The 21,194-nt window shown below is 51.6% G+C and overlaps 2 long non-coding RNA genes across 5 annotated transcripts; both read right to left on the bottom strand.

Annotated features, from left to right (window-relative positions):
* Nucleotides 1–1,204: 1,204 nt before the first annotated feature.
* Nucleotides 1,205–21,069, bottom strand: LOC109495500. Of its 4 annotated transcripts, XR_002739133.2 has the most exons (4): nucleotides 20,877–21,069; nucleotides 20,431–20,543; nucleotides 5,145–5,328; nucleotides 1,205–2,681 (listed from the first exon to the last, which is right to left on the bottom strand). It is a non-coding gene; the product is annotated as an uncharacterized LOC109495500 (long non-coding RNA). The 4 variants fall into 4 exon arrangements; XR_006592024.1 differs by lacking the exon at nucleotides 20,431–20,543 and having other exon boundaries at nucleotides 20,877–21,060; XR_006592025.1 differs by lacking the exons at nucleotides 20,431–20,543; nucleotides 20,877–21,069 and adding an exon at nucleotides 9,784–12,246.
* LOC123382892 lies at nucleotides 15,350–18,035 on the bottom strand. Its single transcript, XR_006592027.1, has 2 exons — nucleotides 16,300–18,035; nucleotides 15,350–16,009 (listed from the first exon to the last, which is right to left on the bottom strand). It is a non-coding gene; the product is annotated as an uncharacterized LOC123382892 (long non-coding RNA).
* Nucleotides 21,070–21,194: the final 125 nt, after the last annotated feature.

Raw genomic sequence — 21,194 nt, 5'->3', positions numbered from 1 at the left:
TAAAACTGAAAAGACTGACCATCCCGAGTGCTGGGAAGGTGACAGAGAGAGAAACTGGAAGTCCCACACGTTGGTGGAAACATAAGATGGTCCGACCACCTTGTAAAACAGTTGGGCAGCTCTTTACAAAGATAAGCAGAGCACAGGGGATTTTTAGGGCCGTGGAACTGTGGGGAATAAGTTTAGCAATTCCCCGAGTTTGCACCAATGAGTTAACAGGGTTTAGGACTAAAGCACCTAGGATTAGGTAAACAGAGCAAAAGTGCCCCCAGCATAGTACAAGATCAGAAAGCTGCTTCCACAGAATGCAAGGTCCACAATAGGTAAACAGGTAAACAGGGCTACAGACTGCACAGCAGGGTGAAATTGCCCAGATCTGAGCTAGTTAGCAAAATAAAGGTGCCTTGTTGACCCTGAGGTAGCATGCTCAGTCCGTCTTATCCCCTAGACAAGTTAAGATAAACAGACATGCCTCGTGCCTGCCATAAACAGCCATCTGCCCTGCGTCGGAATTTTGTTTTGTATTGACTCAAACCTCTAACACCACATATCTTCAAAACCCCCTTTCTCTCACACGCGAGTTAATGTTCACAGTTTTATTGTCTCTTTCTGCACGTCCATCACCATTGTTTGTAAGCCTTCTGATCCTACTAAATACGGAGCAAGGACCCTTACTCGGAGCTCTTGTCTCCTCCCGGTCATTAGCCTCTCTCATATTCAATTCTGCATCTTCTCCCTTGCTGGACAAGAGAGAACTCCAGACTCAAAGTCTGTGACATGGAACTATTCTGAATGATACTGTAACGGTGGATACATGTCATTATAATCTGTTCAAACCCATAGGATGAACATGTGTGTCAATTACACTCAAGTAAAAAACAGAAAAAGAAAAAAACCAACATAGAATGTAGAGCATCAGGAGCAAATCCTTAGGGATGCTGTCGATGGGTAATAACGTGTCAACACGGGTGGACAGATCGGAACGAATGCACCATCTGGTGTGGGGTGCTGGCGGTGGGGGAGGCTGTGCCTGTGTGGGGTAAGGGCTGCACCAGAACTCTCTGTACTTACCACTCAATTTTGCTGTGAACCTAAAACTGCTCTACAAAATAAAGACTATTTGAAAAGACAAAGGGGGTGAAGTATGGATCCACGCTACAACACGATGAACCTTGAAAACACCACACGGAGTAAAAGAAGCCAGTCCCAAAGGACCACATACGATATGATTTCATTGACATGGGATGTCCACAGTAAGTAAATAAGAGAGACCAAACGTGGGTTATTAGTGGGTAAGAGCCACCAGGGGAGGAGGAAAACAGGGAATGACTATTAACTGGCAAAACACAGTTTCTTCTGGGTTGAATGTTCTAAATTTAAGTGAGCAGTGCTGGTGCACAGCTCCGTGAATGTACTAAAAACCACTGAACTGTACACGTAAGTGGGTGAATTTTATGGTATGTTCACTAAAATCTTGAGAAATGTTTTAAAAATTAAAAACTATGAAAACCGAAAGAAGAAATGATTTATACGGTTATTCTGGAAGGCACACACGTGCGAGGAAAAGTATACGGTCAAAAACAGACATATACGTGAATTCGTGACATCTCTTTTACTTGTGGTCTCGAGTTGGACATGGGACCAGGACAGCAGGAGCCCCTTCTGTGCGGACATTGTTCCATGGAACACTGGCATGATGATCTCCCCACGGAAGGAAAGGGGTAAGAGTCGTACTGGCTATGAAAACATCTACTCTCCAAAACGTATAATGACTCAGAGGTAAGTCTGTATTACACATCTTTTGTTTAAAACGTACAGTGATGGGGGCCCCTGGGTGGCTCAGTCGGTGAAACATCCGACTTCAGCTCAGGTCGTGATCTTGTTGTTCGTGAGTTCAAGCCCCACGTCGGGCTCTGTGCAGACAGCCCAGAGCCTGGAGCCTGCTTCGGATTCTGTGTCTCCCTCTCTCTCTGCCTTTCCCCCGTGCATGCCCTCTCAAAAATAAATTGAACATTTAAACAAAGATCCTTCTGTGCATTTATGGAAGCCCAGCTCCACCCCACCCACCCCACCTCCACGGCAACAACACTCAAAATTCAGTAATTCCAAGAACGACGGCACCAACAGATCCATTTTGCTGTGCGCACAGAGTCCCACCAGAGATCCGAGTTGTGTGATTTCTGTTTTTTATGAGAGCAGTGGCCCCGTGCCGTGGTCTGGGTGAGAACAGGAAAACGGGTGGGTGCCACTGAGGGTCCCCATCTGTAAGTCTGGCTTCGGGTAACACGGACACACGAGCTTGACCTTCACTTCCTGGAGACCAGAAGTTCGTAGTCGCGGGCTGTGTTGGCAGGTCCGTGAGGTCATCCAGGGTCAGCCTTCTGCCGTGGTCCTCGGCGTGTGGCCCCCGTCCTCGGGCTGACATGGTGGCTGCTACAGACCTGGAATGTGGTCAGCAGCCGCGGGAAGGGGAAAGGGCAAAGGCAAAGGGAGGTGCTCTGACTGTTCCGGGAGGCAAGGACGGAGCTGCCCCGAGCAGGGAGAGGGCGATGGCCGGCAGGTCAGGCGCCCGGCTGTTTGGAGCCAGAAAGTCGGTAGATGCAGGAACCGATCCCGGGATAACACGCGTGCTGTCCTGACCCTCGAGGGCACAAAAGGGCTGATGTCCGGAGCTGAAATGCCTGGGTTTAAAGACCAAGAACCTTTCTTAAAGACCAACGGCTGCAAAGGAGTTCACTGCTGGGTTCAGGTCCCACCCTCCAGGGACCTCTCCCCACGAGGACCCAACTCGGCACCGGGGACTCTGAACATCTTGCACGTTCCCCAAGGCTGCTTAGCTGCCCAGGGTTCTTGAGCTCACGAACAGCGAGATCACGACCGGAGCCAAAGTCGGACGTTCAGCCGACTAAACCACCCAGGCGCCCCAGAAATATCTTCTGTTTACCGAGGCCGGCGGCGGGGGGGGGGGGTTGGTAAGAGGGAAGAGGGGCATGAGAATGCAAAGCGGAGAGACAGGTGACAGCTCATGGTGAGCTGAGTGAAGGGCACGGTCAAGCAGGGGCAGGAAACACGGTATCGGACAGCGAGAAGCACAGAGAAGGTGGCCGCTTTCATCAGACCCGGCTCTCCTGCCGGAGGCAGGCCACCCCCACCCGAGCCCTGCTCCGAGTTGGGACCTGGGAGAATCTGCCTCGCTCGCCCGGTGAAAGGTGCTCCTGGGGCCTCACACCTGCGAGGCGGCAGGGACCCGAGCACGGGCTTGGCTCTCCACCTGGAGCCCCTCGGAGGGGGGCAGCCTGGCAGGGGCTGCTGCCTTCCCCCCTGTGCCCCGAGGAGCTGCCACAAGCTCCAGGACCAGCCTCCCCTCAGCAGCGGGCCGGTGAGTGAGTGCCAGGCACACGGTGCTCCCTCAAAACGCATGAAGGGACTAAAGGTGCCTGAATGCGGAACGAGGGGGACAGGAGCCCCGGAGGGAACATCCTGCGCTTCTGGGCGTCCTGCCTTAGCCGGTACTTCAGCTACAATGTCAAGTAATTCACCCCTTCTGTGCACAACAGAACTCAGAGGGAACTAAAGCTATAAGATTAAAAAAGCCTCTCTTTCCCCTTCCCACCCCCGCACCTGCCGGCAGGCCCTATACGGGGCTGGTGCCTCAGTACGTACATATTCTGTCCAGATACCTTCTGTTGACTGTATTTGCAAGAATGTAACTTATAAACAATTTCATTAACAATAACTCACTTATAAAGTACATCCTACATTAAAATTACTAGCAAGGGCCGGGGTTGGGCGGGTGGGGGAGGAGGGTGGGCCCTTCCCCGGGAGCAGTTCCTGGGATGGCCACCAGGTGTCAGAGCCACCAACAATGCTCCCAGAGCCCGGGGCAGGGGAGCGCCAGGAAGGGTGGCAAGACCCCCCTGGCAGTGCTGGGCCCTTTGGTGCGAATTTTGTCTACTACGGCGTTGGGTGGGGGGAGTAAGGGGAGCTTCAAACCCCTTAAATTCTCAGGCCACAGATTCCCATTCACTGGGTAGCCTCTGATCCTTGGAGAAGCCATGTGAGCGCGGCCGGGTTCTCTGGCCTGGGCCATCTCCCTTCCCCAGCCAGAGGCCAGTGGAGAGGTGAGCACCGCGGGGCACACAGAGGCGGGCTCGGCCACCCCTCCTGCACAGGTAAAGTTCTGCACGCAGAGTCGCGTCCAGCCGGGCCTGGCCCTGTCCAGCAGGCTTGGGGGGCTCAGCTCACGGGCAGCGCCCAGGGCGATTCCGGGGTGACCAGAGCCAGCCCATTACAACAAGGAGGTCGGGGTGGGGGTGGGGGGCACGACGACCGTGGCTCCAGGCAAACAGCACATCTGTAGAGTCTCCAAAAGGAAGAGGTCCCTGGACCACACCCCACTTCTGGCCTCGGGTCCAGACCCACTGCACACTGGGGCTTCTCACGGCTGAAACTTTACCACCTATAAGGATGCCAAGCTTGTGGGAGGGGGTGGGGGTAAGGGGAGAGCTCGACAGTCCCTGTACCACATCACTGACGTCTAAATATGACTCCAGATTCGTGATCTCCACGCATTCTGACAGGCAGATGAAGGTGACCTTTTTCTGTGATTGGAATGGCCTCATCGTCTAAACTGGTCCGTCCCACACAGGCCACGTGAAGCAACAGTAACTATTGAAGTCACTCTACACCTTACATGTCATGTGTGTAATTTAAAATAATACACCTGTTGCCATACACGTAATAAAAGCGGCAATTATCGTTAAAACGTAGGTAGTGTTCATATTCAAATGCGACCATGCATTTTATGCTCGATGTCTCAAGCGTCATATTCAAGCCAAATGATTCATTTAAAAATAAGAAAGGACAGAGCAACGTTTAGAGTGGGATCCACGTTAATGAACCACGACTGGTACAATAATCGTCGCTTTGATGTGGCCAACACTGGTCTGGCCGTGGAGGTGTTTTGTTCTCCATTCTCCTATTACACATGATATCAGAGGTACGGAATTGAAAAAATCTCTCATAATGCTAACCAGACTACTCCCGTGATCATTTCAGAGGGACCACTGTCCCTGAGGAGGGACAGACAGAGCCAAGGGAAGGGGCCGTCGAGCACCACCCTAATTTGCTCTGGGTTTGCCTACCTCAAGGAAGCCTCCCCTCCTGGATCATCCTCGACCCACTGGATTCCTGGTAAGTCAACGAGCCTCCCAAGCCCATGAATAGTCTAGTCTCCTTCATGAGGCCACTCATGTGACAGGGTTACACTAAGGCCCAGACAGATGCCACAGGTCAGTGTCTCACGAGATCCCCCAAGCTTCTAGGTCTCTGAAAAAAAAAACAAAACAAAACCATGAGGTGTCGAGGGTGGGAAAGGATGGAATTCAGGCCCCGCCCACTTCGCTGAATCAAATACCTGCTTGCCACACGCCTCTCCAGTTTAATCACGTTTTGGGAGGGTGAGTCAGAGAGGAGGTGGGCGGCCGTGCTTGGTTTTCCAGGCATATGGTACCCTAATGACCATGACTCCTCCCTCCACTTAAACCTCCCTGCACAGACACTCCTCCAAGCCCTGCACCCGGCCAGGCAAAAGGCCTGATTCAGAATCTCGTCTCCTCCCCGGTACCCGAGGCTGATCCCCTTCCATAAAAGGGGGAAGGAAATCATCAGTGTGAACACACAAAAACAGATGACTTCCTGAGTCACATCTGAGTTTGGGCGCAGAGTTTGGGTGCAGGGTAAGGTCAGGCTAAAAGCTCAGAGGGCACGGACCATAATTATCCCTCCAGAAGGGCAGCCTTCCTTACCCGTAGCCACGCAGCTTCTGAGGCCATGACAAAGAGCTGGGCCCGTCGAAACCCCGCAGGAGGAAACATTCCTCACCAGGTCTCCCAGCCCCAGCTTCCGTGACAGGCACCCGAGGAGTAAGCAGACTAAGCCAATAGAAGCAAGCGAGAACTGGTTCCCCTGCCCTCTAGATGGCTCATGACATTTCAATTATGCTCAGCACAACATAGCCAAATTATTTATAACCTGTATGGAGCCTCCTGGCTTCACAGAAGAAATCTTAGTTGGTGGGGTTGAAGGAAGCTAGAAGTAGAGACCAGAGAAAAGTTCACAAGTAGAAATGAGCCCGTCCAAGGGGCCGTTTGCGTCCTGGATACGTGAAGCATGGCGCCTTTTGTTCAGGAAGCCGTGAGGGTGGTGTGTTTTGGGAGGTGCTTACTTGCAATTTATTTCTCCGAATAATGTAGTGTTCATGTTCTGTCTCTCTCTGTCCCTCCCCTGCTTGAGCTCTGTCTCTCTCTCAAAAATAAATAAACATTAAAAAAGTATGTCTAAAAATAAATAAATAAATAAATAAATAAATAAATAAATAAATAAGGACTATTGGCTTTAAAAAAAAAAACCAGGGGGTGCCTGGGTGGCTCAGCCGGTTGAGCGTCCAACTCTTGGTTTTGGCTCAGGTCATGACCTCATGGTTCATGAGTTCAAGCCCCATGTTGGGTTCTGTGCTGACAGCACAGAGCCTCCTTGGGATTCTCTTCCTCTTTCTCTCTCTCTCTCTCTCTCTCTGCCCCTCCCCCACTTGTGCTGGCTCTTCCCCCCTCTCTCTCTCTCTCAAAATAAATACAGAAAGTTAAAAAAAAATAAAAAAAGAACAATCTCAGGTCACCACTTTGCCAGCCCCACCTTCGATGACTAAAGGAAGTCACTGGGAACAGAACTGCCCTCAAAGTCAGGAATGTACGACTATCAGGCCTCGCCAGGACACCTGGGCAAGACACCTGGCCATCACGCATGTCAGTCACGGTCACCTTGTCTGAAAAGTCTAGAGGCCCAGATTCCTTTCAATACTAAATGACCACACTGCAGAGTTCAATACATTTTCTAGATGGTCACTTCCCACAAGAACAACGGGGAACATAATTAATAGGAGAAAACCCCCCAAAATAGATCACTGTGCTGTAGCAGGGTCTATCACACTGTGTAGACGTGGCCTTGGTGTGGCCAGGCTGCTTGGTTAATCAGACACAGGGATGTGAACACTTTTTCGGGTAAGAGCGCCACCCACCCACAGGGGAGGACGTCCTGAGATCTCCAGATCGCGACTGCGGTGGGGAGCACCTCTCTGGGGGACGGAACGAGCGTGGGTCTTTTTTGAACCTAAACCCAGTGTCTCAAGGGAACATTTTGAGTCAGAAAACAAAGCGGGCCGACAGGCTGTTTGGAGCCGCGACTCCTGCTTTTCAAGTTCACGCTCAGCCTACCTGTGGTGAGGCCTGTGGTTGCCACACCGGGGCCGTCCGCAGGGGCCAAGTGTGCTCAGAGAGGCTCTCGTTACATAACCCTCGGCCACGGCCCCGCACGTGCACGAGCGGGCACACATGGGATCGCGCACGCTGCGTGCACGGGAAGGGGGTTAGAACACACGAGGCTGCAGGACAGTGACAGGGGTGAGCTCAGGGCCTCCTGCCGCACAGGTTAACAACAGCGGCATTTCACATTCCTGTGGTGGTATGAACCGTGTGCCTCGGGCGAAACAAAGGCTCCAAGAAGAGTAGAAAGCCAAGCGAGTTCTCAGTGAGCAGCTCCTACCCACAGGCCCTCATGACGCGGGGGACGTGGGGTCGGGCGGGGGAGCCTCGGCACCTAGCGCTCCTGTGTCAGCTGTGAACGCCATTCGGCCACTGCTGGTCAGTGTCCAGCTTGCTCCTGCTCCAAAGAATGAGCCACCTTTGACTCCAAAACCAGCTTTACCCGCTCCCCGCCCCCCTGCGATCTCTCTCTCTCTCCCCTCCACTCTCTCCACACACCCCCGCTCTCTCTCACCCCCCAACTCTCTCTCTCCCCACCTCTGCTCTCCCATCCCCCCACCCCCCCACCCCCGCTCTCTCTCTCTCTCTCTCCACTTCTATCTCTCAGACGCATTTTCTTCACCGCACCCTATGACCGGCCTGGCTTCAGGTAACCAGGGCTCATTCTAAGTCACCTTGTTGTCACCCCGAGGCTTTGTGTTATCTGTTGCCTGGGCCTGGAATGCTCCCAACCCTGATCTTCATGAAGGTGGCTCACAGAGGTCTCGGCCTCCGGGGAGCCCCTCAGAGGGGCCCTCCCCGGCCCTCCAACTCCAAGCATCCCCCCACCCCGCATTCTGTCACGTGACCCTACCCTGATTCCCTGCCTGGCACTTCACACCCCCTCATTTATTTCCTGTGTGTTTCTTTCTTGTCTGTCCCCTCTCGCTAGCATGCAAGCTCCGTGGACGTGGGCATTCTGTGTCTTGTTCACGGACTGTTTCTAGCCGCTACAACAGGGCCTTGCACACGGCCAGTGCTGGACGAGCGCCAGCTGAGCGAGCGGACGGACAGTTGGATGAGGGAGGAGGGTAGAGGAGGCCATCCCTGCGAAGGGCCGATGGTGCGCTGGGAATAAGGCAACGAGGACTCCAGAGTCCGCCAGGGAAGACGGACATTTACCCAAACCAGTGTGGTGCAAGAGAAGCTCATGGAAGTGTGTGCGGTTGTCTGCTCGATGGGAATGTGAGGACAGTGTCAGGAAAGGTCAGAGGTGGCCAAATGGGCAAAGGAGACAGAGGGGTGACGGGGAAGGCACCTTGTCGGGGAGCATCACGGCCAAGCGGCACGTCTGGGAACAGACCGCAGGTTCCAGAGGGGCCCCGCGTGAAGCAGTGAGGGGTGTGAGGCCTGGATGGGGTGGGGGCACAGGCCAGTGCAGCCTGGAAGGGGGGGCACGTGCCAGGTCTTAAGAGAGCCTCACGCACCAGTCCCCGTGCGCTGGATTTCAATCCTCTGAGAGGCGGGAGCCATTGAGGTATTTTTAAGTAGGGAGGTGACATGATGGGTTTTGACTTACAAAGATAGTTTGGGTGGCAGTGAAGGCCACGAGAAGAGAACAGAGCAGAGCTCGTGGGTCACTGTCCCCTCTGGGCCTGAAAACGCCCGGATGTCAGCCCCCAGCAGCAACAGAGAAGGAAGAGTGGTCACAGACCGGAAGCTGTTAAAAGGGTGGAATCAGTGGGACTCAGTGACACTCAACGTGCGGGAGGTGACGGACAGGACGGGGCTGTGGTCTGTGTGGCCTCTCGAGTGGGGGTCGAGAGGCGGCCAGGCCAGAGTGGCCGGCTCATGTGAGGCCGCCTCAGGGCCGCCTGCCCAGCCAGTTATCTTCGGCCCTCGAGCCACCGTCGGTGATAGGTCCCTCTGATGGGTGCACATCCAGCCCACGACATGGGTGATTTATCTGCTCGTGAAGATCCGCATGTTAGGATTTCAGCGCGGCCGTTCTTGGAGGCACACGCTGGGCCACCGCCACAGAAGCATGACTATTGGTCTAAATATAGACGCGCCTGTCACCTCCGAGAAAGAACAGACCAGAAGCCATGGTTCCACTCACTCCGAGGAAGTTTTAAGGGGAGAAAATTAAAGAACAAACCTTGCCCTGTCTCTCACGGCTGTGAATCTAAGCAGCAAACCACGACTGCCTCACCTGCTGCCCTTCTCCTGCCCTCCTGGCTAACTCAGGCCCCAGAATCCTCGAGAGCAGCCCCCTCCCCAAGACAGTTCTCACAGGCCTCAAGGGATACCTCACAGGGGCTGAAGAGCGGGTACAGCCGGCTGGCTGGCCCAGTGCTCTGCAAGGACCCCACTTTATTCCTTCTGTCCTGCCCCCCTGCCCCGCCCTCTCCCCCCCCCATCCCCCCCACCACGAGCTGCCACCACGAGAACAAAGGCACAATTCGGAAAGCGTGGGCTCTGGTACCTGGCTGCTTGGTTGAATCCTGGCTTTGCCATGTGGGAGCTGTGTGACCCGGGCAAGTTGCCTAGCCTCTCTGTGCCTCCGTCTCGAAAACAATGCGGTAAAATAATGCGGTGATTAAATGAACGAAGCGCACGGTGGGGGCCCAGCAAATGTTCGCTGTTGTTCCCACGGCCGCCCCTCCCAGCCCTGGGGAAGCCTCGCTAAGCCCTAAGACAGGGAGCCCGAGCTGCGGGCATCCTGCTGCCAGCTCAGGGGCAGTGCCCTCCTTTTGCGACAGGCCACCAACGGGGCCGACAGAGCAGGAGAGATGGCGTCCACTGTTTTCTGAAATTATCATTAGAATGTTCTTGCCGGTTTATCCCCACAGCCCTCCCTTCTCACACCGTCCTCCCGGGACTCACCGCAGTCAGAGTCCTCCGGGCCAGGAGACAAGTGAGTGACAGACACACACGGTCTCCCTCCCTCGGGGAGGGGCTTTGTTACAGGGTCAAGTGGGGCCAGCCTGGCTCCTGCTCCCTTAAGATGGGCTCTTCCCAGGAGAATCCCTCGCTCCTCACCTAAATAGGTTTCTGGAGTCTTCCAAAGGGAGGGTTGAGTCCGGTCCTTTGGAAGAATGAAAGCCCAGCTGCATTGTTACATTATGTGTAAGTGGAAAACGAGTATAAGCTGTAAAAACATGCTAAGTTCAAGACTAAAACAACAGTTCTGATATGGACTTTTAACTTATCTTGGACGATGAGCTACCTGTCCGCAATCTTAACATCAGGACAGGGAGAGGAAAATGAAATTTTAAACATGATACCCATTCACATTAACATCAAAAACACCCGTCTGGTGCACAGGAATCAATCTTACTGATAAAAGAGGTGCAAAACCTGCCCAGGGAATCCAGAGACATTACCAAGAAAAACGAAAGACCTATATAAATGGGACAGCATGCCGTGTTCCTGGGCACAAAGGCTCAATGCCGTGAACATATCCGCTTTTCCCAAATTGATCTACGGATCGTATTCGATTCCGGTCAAAATCTTGGCGATTTTTGGTGGAAACTGACAGGATGACTCCATTTTTTTTTTTCTATGAAATGCACAGGACCAAGAGAACCAAGGAAATCTTGAAGAAGAAAAACACAGTTGAAAGATTTACTCTGTCAGATGGCAAGACTTATCATACGATTACAGCAGTTAAGTCAGTACAGTATTAGCACAAACTTTGGCCAGCAAAGGCGCAAAGATACGTGAACCGACCAAGAGAACCAAGAGGGTTTAGAAACAGACGCACACGTGTGCCAGTCTCTAATTCAGGGTGACGACACCACACTGCGGGGCAGAGAGGAAGGCATGGTCTTTGGACCCTCCGGATTTAAACACGGAAAAACAAATGAGCCTTGATCCTACCTCACACCAGTCACAAAGCTAAACTCTAGGGGCGTCTGGCTGGCTCAGATGTGAGAGCGTGTGACTGTTGGTCTCAGGGTCACGAGTTCGAGCCCCACGTTGGGCGGAGAGGTTACATAAGTAAATGAACTTTAAAACAAAAAGTTGAGGAGCGTGGACGTATCCAGGGCAGGTAAAGGATACCTCTGAAGCTTGCAGAGTCTATCTGAGAAGAGTATCTCCGTGCCCTTGAGGACGGGGAATGACTTCTGAAGTAGGACACAACAACCACGAACCATAAGGGGAACAATTGATGAATTGGATTTCATTAAGAACTTCTGCTCGTCGAGACACCATTAAGAGACTGAAAGCAAACCACACAGCGGGAGAAGGAATTTGCAGGACGTGGGTCCAACAAAACATTCACACTCACAATCCATAAAGAATTCCACAGATCAATGAGAAAGAGGAAACACAATGTTAAAAGGAGGGAGACGCAGAAGACTTGAAAAGGCGCTTCATAAAAGAGAATATCCCATGGCACACCCCCCCCCCAAAAAAAAAGAACAACTATTTTAAAAGGGCTCAACATGATTAGTCATCAGAAAAATGCAAATTAAAATGACGGTAAGACGCTGCTCAGGTCGGGCAATGTTTGCTTTTGTGGCAGGGGTAGGGGCCTCCCAGGAAAGAATCCAGTGAGCTGCACACTTAAGGATTTATGTGCTCTTCTCTATTTAGGACGCTTTCATAAACATGTTTCCTAAAAAAGCAAGAGACTTGAGAAATCTATCAAGCAAATTTAATGTGGAGACCTGACTGGATCTTGTTTCACACAAGGCAACTGTTAAGAAAGTGTTTGTGAGAATTCGGCCATCAACTGCATATTTGATGATAACGAAGACGTTGTTCTGGTGTTTGGGTGACGTGATGGTGTTGCAGCGAGGTCTTGGGGCGCCTGGGGGGGGCGGTGCAGTCGGTTCAGCGTCCAGCTCTTGATTTCGGCTCAGGTCATGATCTCGTGGTTTGTGGGACTGAGCCCTGCGTTGGGCTCTGTGCTGACAGTGCGGAGCCTGCTCGGGATTCTCTCTCTCTCTCTCTCTCTCTCTCTCTCTCTCTCTCTCCCTCCCTCTCTCTCACTCTCTCCCTCCCTCCCTCTCCCTTGGGGCCCCCACTCCCGCTCGTGTACACATAAGTATGAACTCGCTCTCTCAAAATCAATAAACATTTAAAGAAAAAGGAGAGTTCTTATCGTTTAGAGCTACCTACTGAAGTATAAATATGTACATTATAAATAAAATAATACCTTAGATATGCTTCAGTAATAACCGACAAGGGAGGACAGTAAAACAAGAATAGATGAGTCACTGACCAGTATTGCTGGACAGTAAGCACCTGGGGATTGCTGCACAGGTGGCCCTTGAACGTGGAGGGCAGGAGCACTGACTCCCCTCCGCAGCCAAAAATCCACGTGTAACTTCTGACTCCCTGAAAACTTAGCTGTTAATAGCCTACCATTGACTGGAAGCCTTGCCAATAATGTCAATAGGCAATTAACACATTTTTATATGCATTATATACTGTATTCTTACAAAAAAGTAAGCTGGAGAAAAGAAAGCGTTAAGAAAATCGTAAGAAAGAGAAAATACGTTCACAGGACTGGGCTCAGCGTATCGAAGAAAATCCGTATCTCAGCGGACTTGCGCAGTTGAAAGCTGTGTCGTTCAAGGGTCACCTGTACTGTTGCACTTTTGTGTACGTTTACAATCTTGTATAATAACAAGATTGTATTTTTTTTAATACGATAGCTTATTGTGTTTGTAAAAATAGCTTTTTAAAGCTATTGCACAGCCAAGGTGTTATGCTTTGGGGCTCTCCATGACTCCTCTCTTCCACCCGGCCCCGACATAATCAAATCATATCGTGCAGTGACAATGGAAACCATGAACACTGAACCCTCAGGCTACAGGGACCGCAGGAAGTCAACGTGGCCATTCCCTCCTTATCGAGCGGGGTATCTGAAACAGAGGGGCCCACGCCACATCTGCACACTGAGCAGCACAGGAAACGTCTACTCTCAGAGAAGCAGTTAAATAGAAAATATTTACAGAAGAGTAGTCATTGATCTATACGCTCTGAGGGATATGCCGTCGTCGGAAGGTCTCTTGGCAGCCCAGGTGCCCTCCCTGGAACAGAAGACTCTTAACGGAGGCTCCCACAGCCTCCCTGAGCTAACTCTTTCTGTCTTATGCCCAGACAGTAAGCCTGTGCTGTCCAGCCTCTCTCGGTGTAAAGTCATCAACTAGGAATTCTTGTATAAAACAAGTCTGGGATCCTGGACCGGTGTGGGCTTTCACAGTCGGGAAACAAACGCTTCACGAGAAAAGACTCAAGTGGTTACAAAAATAACATGACTGAGGCCTCCTGACCCAGCGTGTCTCCCAGGAAGCCCTCCAGGTCTAGTCCTTCCTTCTGGCCCTCACTCACCACTTGGCAGTGAAGGCCACTGACTTGATGAGCAAATCTCCAGGGTGCACCTAGCTTAGTTTGCTCCCCTTCTGGGCAACAGGCCATGTCGACAAGGCCTTCTCGGAGAAATGAGCTCTCCCTGTGGTGGCTCCTGGAGGAAGGACCACCTTTTACCGCCCGCCCCAAGAGGCTCACTTATCTATTAATCAGGCTAATGAAACAGTGACGGCTTCAAAGGGAAGAGGCCAAGGTTTCATATACACAAAAAGGGCAAGGTTAAAAAATGAATTTATGGGACTGTTCCATTTTTCTCTTGACCCCCAGAGACCTCAACAGTGGATGCTTTTCTGACTAATACCAGGCATCTCTGAAGAGCGTAGGGGGGGAGCACACAGCTCTGAAGCCTGTGCGCCCAGCTCTCCCCAACACCAGCTACATGGCCCCAAATTGCCAGTGCTTTGGTCTGTCACCTGTAAAATGCAGGTAATGTACATGCCTCCCAAGGCCGATGAGATTAAAATAGTACAGTTTGTGTAGAGCGCTCAAAACAATGCTTGGTGTTGGCTCCTCGTGTTATCCTATCACCACAGAAGCCATGGACAGAGAGAACGAGAAGGGAAGCTCCTCGGAAACCGAAGGAAAAGAACAGTGTTGTTAAGGGGCGCCTGGGCGGCTCTGTCGGTTGACTGTCCAACTTTGGCTCAGGTTATTATTTACGGTTCATGGGTTCGAGTCCCGTATGGGAATCTGTGCTGACAGCTCAGAGCCTGGAGCCTGCTTCCGATTCTGTGTGTCTCTCTCTCTGTCCCTCCCCTGCTCATGCTCTGTCTCTCCCTGTCTCTCAAAAATAAACAATAAATAAATAAATAAATAAATAAATAAATAAATAAATAAATAAATAAAAACAGTGTTGTTGAAACTCTGTGGCTAAACTTTACGAACCCATCTATTTCCAGCTATTTCCATCTGTCACCAAACAATATTTGTCAATAATTTGGGGAGAAAGATATTCCGAGGTAAGAGGTCAGAGGTCTACCAGGAAAGTGGACAGCCTTAGGTTTCAGAAACGTATACAGAAAGGCTGCTCCTTCGGGCGACAATGCAAACCCGACTCGCGCTAAATAAGGAGGCTGCAAGTCCGTGCGCTGCCAGTCTGGACTCGGACACTGCCACTCCACTCGCCCCAAATCGGAGCTGAGAGCTGCTTGCACTCTCTCGTCGTTAATGACCGGCATCCCTGGGCTCCTTCAAACAACTTTCTAAAATTATTGATGCTATTTTAATGTTTCACATCTGTCTACACGCTTAGTATTAGTAGACAGAATAATTTCAAAATAAGAATAATTAACCGAAGAGGTCCTGGGAATTAAAACATTAAAATTTTTAATTTTTAAAAGTGTAGCCATTAGGGGCGCCTGGGGGGCTCAGTCGATTAAGTATCTGACTCTTGGTTTCCAGCCGGGTCATGATCTCACGGCTTTGTGAGTTCAAGTCCTGCATTGGGCTCTGCGCTGGCTGGCCATATGGAGCCCGCTTAGGATTCCCTCTCTCCCTCTCTCTCTCTCTCTCTGCCCCTGCCCTGCTCCTGCCGTCTCTGTCTCTCTCAACAGTACATAAACGTTAAAAAATGTTAACAAAAGTCTAGCCATTAGACCCTGTGTGTACATTCTGAAAACATATTGTCTCTTAATTCGAACTTGTTTCTTGTTAACAATCATTAATTGTGTTTTACCATGGACTGTTCTTCAATGATCATAATGCCAGAGAAGCGAACAAACAGCACATATGACACTAAGAATGAGGAATGCTGCCCAAAGGGCTTGCTGTCTACCATGCAGACTCCAGGGGCCGTGAATTATTTAGCTACTTTTCAAAGTTAATAAATAGGAGTGTCTTTTTGCCCTTTATTCCCCAGATGAATTTAACCAAATGAGAGAAAGGGGTGGGTACATTCAGTTAGCAGTCTGGGCACACAGAAGACACAGGTGATGAAAAGGAGACGTAAAGAATGTATAGATTTCATGTCAATTAAATATGCACCACACTGCTTTATCCGGCATGTTTTCATCATGACTAAATTGTCGTGAATATTTTGATGGTTTTTGAGGGTATTTTAAAACACATGAGTACCTTAAAAACATGCATTAACACACACACACAAAAGAAAGCAAAATCCAAATGACACTTAAAAAAATACTCATAGTTAGAAAATGCAAACCGAAGGATCAGATGGAGAAAATAGTGCCTTCCCACCGCTGGAGTCCTTCCACCCGAAGGTTTAGGCTTTTCTTGGGGAGCCTGTGTGGCTCAGTCAGTAAAGCGGCCGACTCGTGGTTATGATCTCGCCATTTGTGAGTTCGAGCCCCACACTGGGCTCCGCGCTGGCAATATTTATTAATGAGTATTATTATATTTATTAATAAGTGTTATTAACTTATTGGTAAATAAATATATTATTAATATAATAAATGCATATTGCTAACAAATAAATTAAAAAAACAGAACAAAAGGTTAGGCTTTTCTATCCTACTGGAAAAATGATGTATGCACATATGTTGACTTGTTTACTAAAAGAATATTTTTTTTCTTTTTTTGTGAGAGAGAGAGAGATTGCAAGTGTGCGTGGGGGAGGGGCAGAGAGAGAGGGAGAGAGAATCTCAAGCAGACTCACGCTCGGCACGGGGCCTGTCGCAGGGCTCAATCTCAAGACCTGAGTCGGATGCTCAACCGATGGAGCCCCCCAGGCGCCCTAAAAGGAAGCAGATTACGCAGTTTTGCTACACGCATTTTTTCCTTAATAGCGTACGTATCCTGATACTTTCAGATCAGCACAGCTATTACCACATTCTTTTTGCTTTTGCACACGGCGCTTCAGGGAATAGCTTTGCACACAAGGCTTGGTGTTGTAAGTGGTTTTTCAACGCGACCTGCTGCCAAAGTCCATGCAGGCGGCTCCAAGCGGTCTATCCCACTTGTGTGGTTGGAAAAGAACGCGTCTAGTTTCCTGGGTGGATTTGGGTGCTTTGGAAACTTTCCTGGGACGCCCTGATTTACACCCCATGGGTCTCGGGGACAGCACGGGAAAGGCCTGTTTCCGGCTGAGGGACATGAATGCTTCCGCCTGTTCGCTTTTGAGCGTGAGGGTTCCCGTGGCAATGCAGGAGCCTGTCTTTGCTCTTAGGTCCTTTGGGCTCAGGGCCGCTCAACGCGCCCACCCCCTGCCGCTTACAGGTGCGCCCTGCAGGCTCCCGGCAGGAGGAGATGTTTGCGGAGGAAACGGGAGCGCGGAACCGGAGCGAACAGCGGGCAGGACTGCCAGGTTAGCTTGCCTTCGCTAGCGAGCAGGTGTCAGAAACTCCCCCTCACCGAGGACCGACGATAAGGAGCTGCCTGTCTGGGGGCCGGGGGCACGGGAACACAGTCACATGGGAGAGTGACCACGGGGTCTACGGCTCAGGACTGGTAAGAACAGGAAAACCATCTTACATCTTGGCACTTAGTTGCCTCAAATCCTTTTTGAAATGATGGCGGGCTGAAGATCTACTTTGAGGGGTGCATGGGTGGCTCATCAGTTAAGCATCTGACTTTGGCTCAGGTCACGATCTCGTGGTTTGCGGGTTTGAGTCCCCGGTCGGCTCTGTGCTGACAGCTCAGAGCCCGGAGCCTGCTTCGGATTCTGTGTCTCCCTCTCTCTCTACCCCTCCCCCTCTCATGCTTTGTCTCTCTCAAAAATAAAGAAAGACAAATAAAATTTTCTTAAATCCATTTTGAAATCTTTTGACAGCATTTTCCCAAACGTTTGCTGTATCTGTTACCTTGTTTGACTCCCACAACAACTCAACAGGTAGGCTGAGGTCATTTTCTGTACGTACTTACAAGACGGAGTGACTACAGGGCAGCAAAGTTACACAACTCACCCGAGGTGGATCAGCTAAGTGTCCTGACTCCAAGCACTGTGCTCTTTCCTGATCTCTCCCTCACCCACCCAAGTCCCAGGCCCGCTTGCGACTGTCAGAATGCTGAAGGAGAGTTAGGAAAGGAGCCAGGGATAGAAACACACCCTCCCCAGGGATACCTGAGATCCTGAAAACTACCTCTTCCTAACAAAAATTTAATGCATTGAATAATACTGACGTTGCTAAGTACCAGGTTGAGATACCAAAGCCACATCGTGACAGAATAATAGTCTTGACTCATTTTACAAAGACTTCTATGATAGGGCTGGCTCAGTCGGTGGAGCGTGGGACTCCTGATGTCTGGGTTATTAAGTCTGAGCCCCAGTGGGTGCAGAGATTACTTAAAAATAATAAAAACTTAGGGGCACCTGGGTGGCTCAGTCGGTTAAGCATCCAACTTCAGTTCAGGTCACGATCTCACCGTTCGTGGGTTCGAGCCCCGCGTCGGGCTCTGTGCTGACAGCTCAGAGCCTGGAGCCTGCTTCAGTATCTGTGTCTTCCTCCCTCTTCTCTTCTGTCCCTCCCCCACTGAGGCTCTCTCAAAAATAAACATTTTAAAAAATAAAATAATTATTAATAATTAATATTAATTATTAAATATTACAAAGTAAAAAAATTGTGGAAATGTGCTTTTACATCTTATCATAAACACACATACTATCTCAGCTTTTTAAAAAATCCCGTAGCTCTTAATTTTTACGGTTAGACACTGCCCTGGATGGTACTAAGAAGTTGTCATTTCAATATCCAATGTCTGTTTCTTGAGTTGTCTTTTTTTCTAAGTCTTTTTTTGAGAATGTCCTACAGAAAAAACATATTTTACTTTGTAAAGCCTAGATACATATCTGTCATTGAAACAAAACTTTCACAAAATCCTAATTGCCCTTCCTATGAGTGTTTTCCTTGGATATGATCTATGTTTTCATTCTCTTGGGGACAGAGGTCTAGAAAGGCTCCTCTCTGTGGACTCGAAGAAGGGGTCTTAGTAAATTAGAAAACATTACACACAGCCTTCAAAACCGAAGGGCCACATAGGTGCTACTCTAGGATGCTGGAAGTCAGGAAAGCCTCCCTGACGGGGCCCAAAATGAACTGAATCTCGAAAGACGATCTGGAATCAGAAGGGTAGAACTTCAAAAGATGAAATGAGCCCAGCACGTCTAGGGGACAGTCCCGAAGGGTTCATGAAGGGAGTGGTAAGGGATAAGGTCGAAAAGAAAGCCTGCGGTCAGTCTGCAGAGAGCAAGACGGACGGTGGGTTTCATCCTGGAGGTGATAATGGCATTACTGAAGGTGAGTGTACACAGAGCTATTCCAGGATTGTTCTTCCGCACACGGACTGCAAACCCAGCTCTAAAGCCACTCAGAGTTCAGACACCGGGTTCTCCAGCCATATTGTAGCACAGAGAAAAACGCGTGTGCACGTAGACTTCATAAATTCAGAATTCTAGTGAGAGCAGTCGGGATCACATAAAAAAAAAAAAATAGAAAAGCTAGGATATACGTATTAAGTTTAGACAGCAACTGAGCCCAGTTTCTGTGTCTTTTCATCCTCTTTACTTTTGTTAATGAAGCGTGAGCCTTATCTGCACTAAGTAACCATTTCCTTAGGAAAGCTATACACTTCACCGAGAACCTATCCTCAATACTGTTAGGAGCCTGACAAATTATCATGAACAACTCTTAATAATAATAAGGTTGTCTAAAGTGAACATACAAACAGGGCTCTCTGAAGGTGTTAACCATCCAGTAATTCAGGCTCTGCTGGCTACAGGGACGGTGCCCTACGATCCTTAGCTGGCACTCGGGTCTGTCTCAGGAGAATAAAAACATCCAATGTGAGTCACCTTGCGATTACACCGCCACCTGGAAGCACATTTAAGTGATGACAACTACAAAGCTAGGTCTCTGTAGGACCCTGCATGAGACTTCCTCTCCCTTCTTCCAGTCTGAGGATCAACAGAGCTCAGGATTCCTTTACCAATTTCTCCTCGGCATCATTCTTTACCATTTTTCCAAAGCGGAAAAGGACAGTGTCCCAAGGCCCGGTTAAAGCTACCATGACTTGTTATTACGGTAAATTTCAGAGACAGAAAATGCTTAGTTAAATCCGTGTTTTTTCCAGAGGAAACGACTTAGGAGATAGATTTTTTTTTTTTTTAATTTCTGAGAAAACGCCCACACTAGGTGTGTGAGCGATCACCCCCACACGTAAATAAAACTCGTTTGGGGTAGGGTAGACCACTCACCAGTGGTCAAGGTTCAGCCCAGTCTTTGCTGCTGCATTTCTGCAGCAACACAAACACGTACATCACAGTGACACGGAAGCCTTACGTTTCACCAAAAAATGTCATGCCTGGATCCCAAGCGGAGTTCAAATCCCGCTGGGAAGAGATGCACTTTTGGAGGAGGCGGATGGAAGGCAGAGGGGCCGCCCCTAGGCAGGTGCCCGAGCACCGCCGGTTTCCCCGCAGCAGCCCACCTCCCCAGGGGGTGCAGGGCTCTCGTCCGCCCGCCGCCCCAGACCCTCGGGCGGCACGCGCAAATTCCAGCTGCTCCACACTAGGACCAGGAGGTTGTTCGCCCGGGGTCACCGCTGGCTGAGCCGCCGGGGCCTCCCACCCTGCGCCTCCTCGTCCAGATCCCGCCGCCCCGTCCGAAGCCCGCCGAGACCCCGGCTCCCCCTGACCCCGAACTCGACCCGGCGTGCGCCGACAGCAACCCCCACCAGACCCCGGCCCGCGCCGGCCCTGTTTCACCCCCTAACCCCAGCCCCGATGCCTACCCGCGCCGACCTCGACCCTCCTGACCCCGACCCGCGCCAGACCTGGGGCTGCCGCACTTACTGCTGCTAAGGCGGCCGTCGGGGTCGGGCCCGCGTCCGCGCGGGGCCGGGGTCGGGGCTGGTGTCGCGTCCGGGCAGGGCTGGGGTCGGGGTCGGCGCGGACCGGGGCCGGAGCTGGGGTCGGGGTCACGTCCGGGCAGGGCCGGGGTCGGGGGTGTCGGGGCCGGGATCGAGGACGCGTCCGCGCGGGGCCGGGGTTGGGGGCAGCGGGGCCGAGGTCCGGGTCGAGGCCGCGTCCGCGCGGGGTCGGGGCCGGGGGCGGGGGCGGGGCCGCGTCCGCGCGGGGCCGGGGTCGGGGACGGCGAGACCGGCGTCGGGGTCGCGTCCGCGCGGGGCCCGGGCCCCGGGTCGGGGGCGGCGGGGCCGGGGTCGGGGTCGCGTCCGCGGTCCGCCCGCCCCGCCACCCCGCGCACGTGCCGCCTGACAGGCCCCCCATAGGCTCCATACCTGCCACCGGAAGTGAGTGAGGAGGGCAGTATAGGCATTTCCTGTGACGCGAGCGCCTGGACTCCATTAGGCAGCAGCTGGGGGAAGAATCAACACACCAGGGAGCGGAGCGCAGCCACCGAGCGCCGAGGCGGCCGCTGCCTCCGCCGCCGCCCGCCGCCGCCGCCCGCCAGCGCCGGGGCCCAGCCCCGCGGCGGGCCCCGCGCCCCCCGCCGCCGCCCGCCGACCCCCGGCGCGCCCCCGCCGCGCTCCGAGCCGCCGGGGGGGAGGGGGGGAAGGCCCGGACCCTCCTGCTCCCCCTCCTCCTCCTCCTCCTCT

Source organism: Felis catus, chromosome F1 (genome assembly GCF_018350175.1).
Source record: "Felis catus isolate Fca126 chromosome F1, F.catus_Fca126_mat1.0, whole genome shotgun sequence".
NCBI lineage: Eukaryota > Metazoa > Chordata > Mammalia > Carnivora > Felidae > Felis > Felis catus.
The sequence above is the reverse complement of the archived record's forward strand: the minus strand, read 5'-3'. Positions and strand labels throughout refer to the sequence as shown.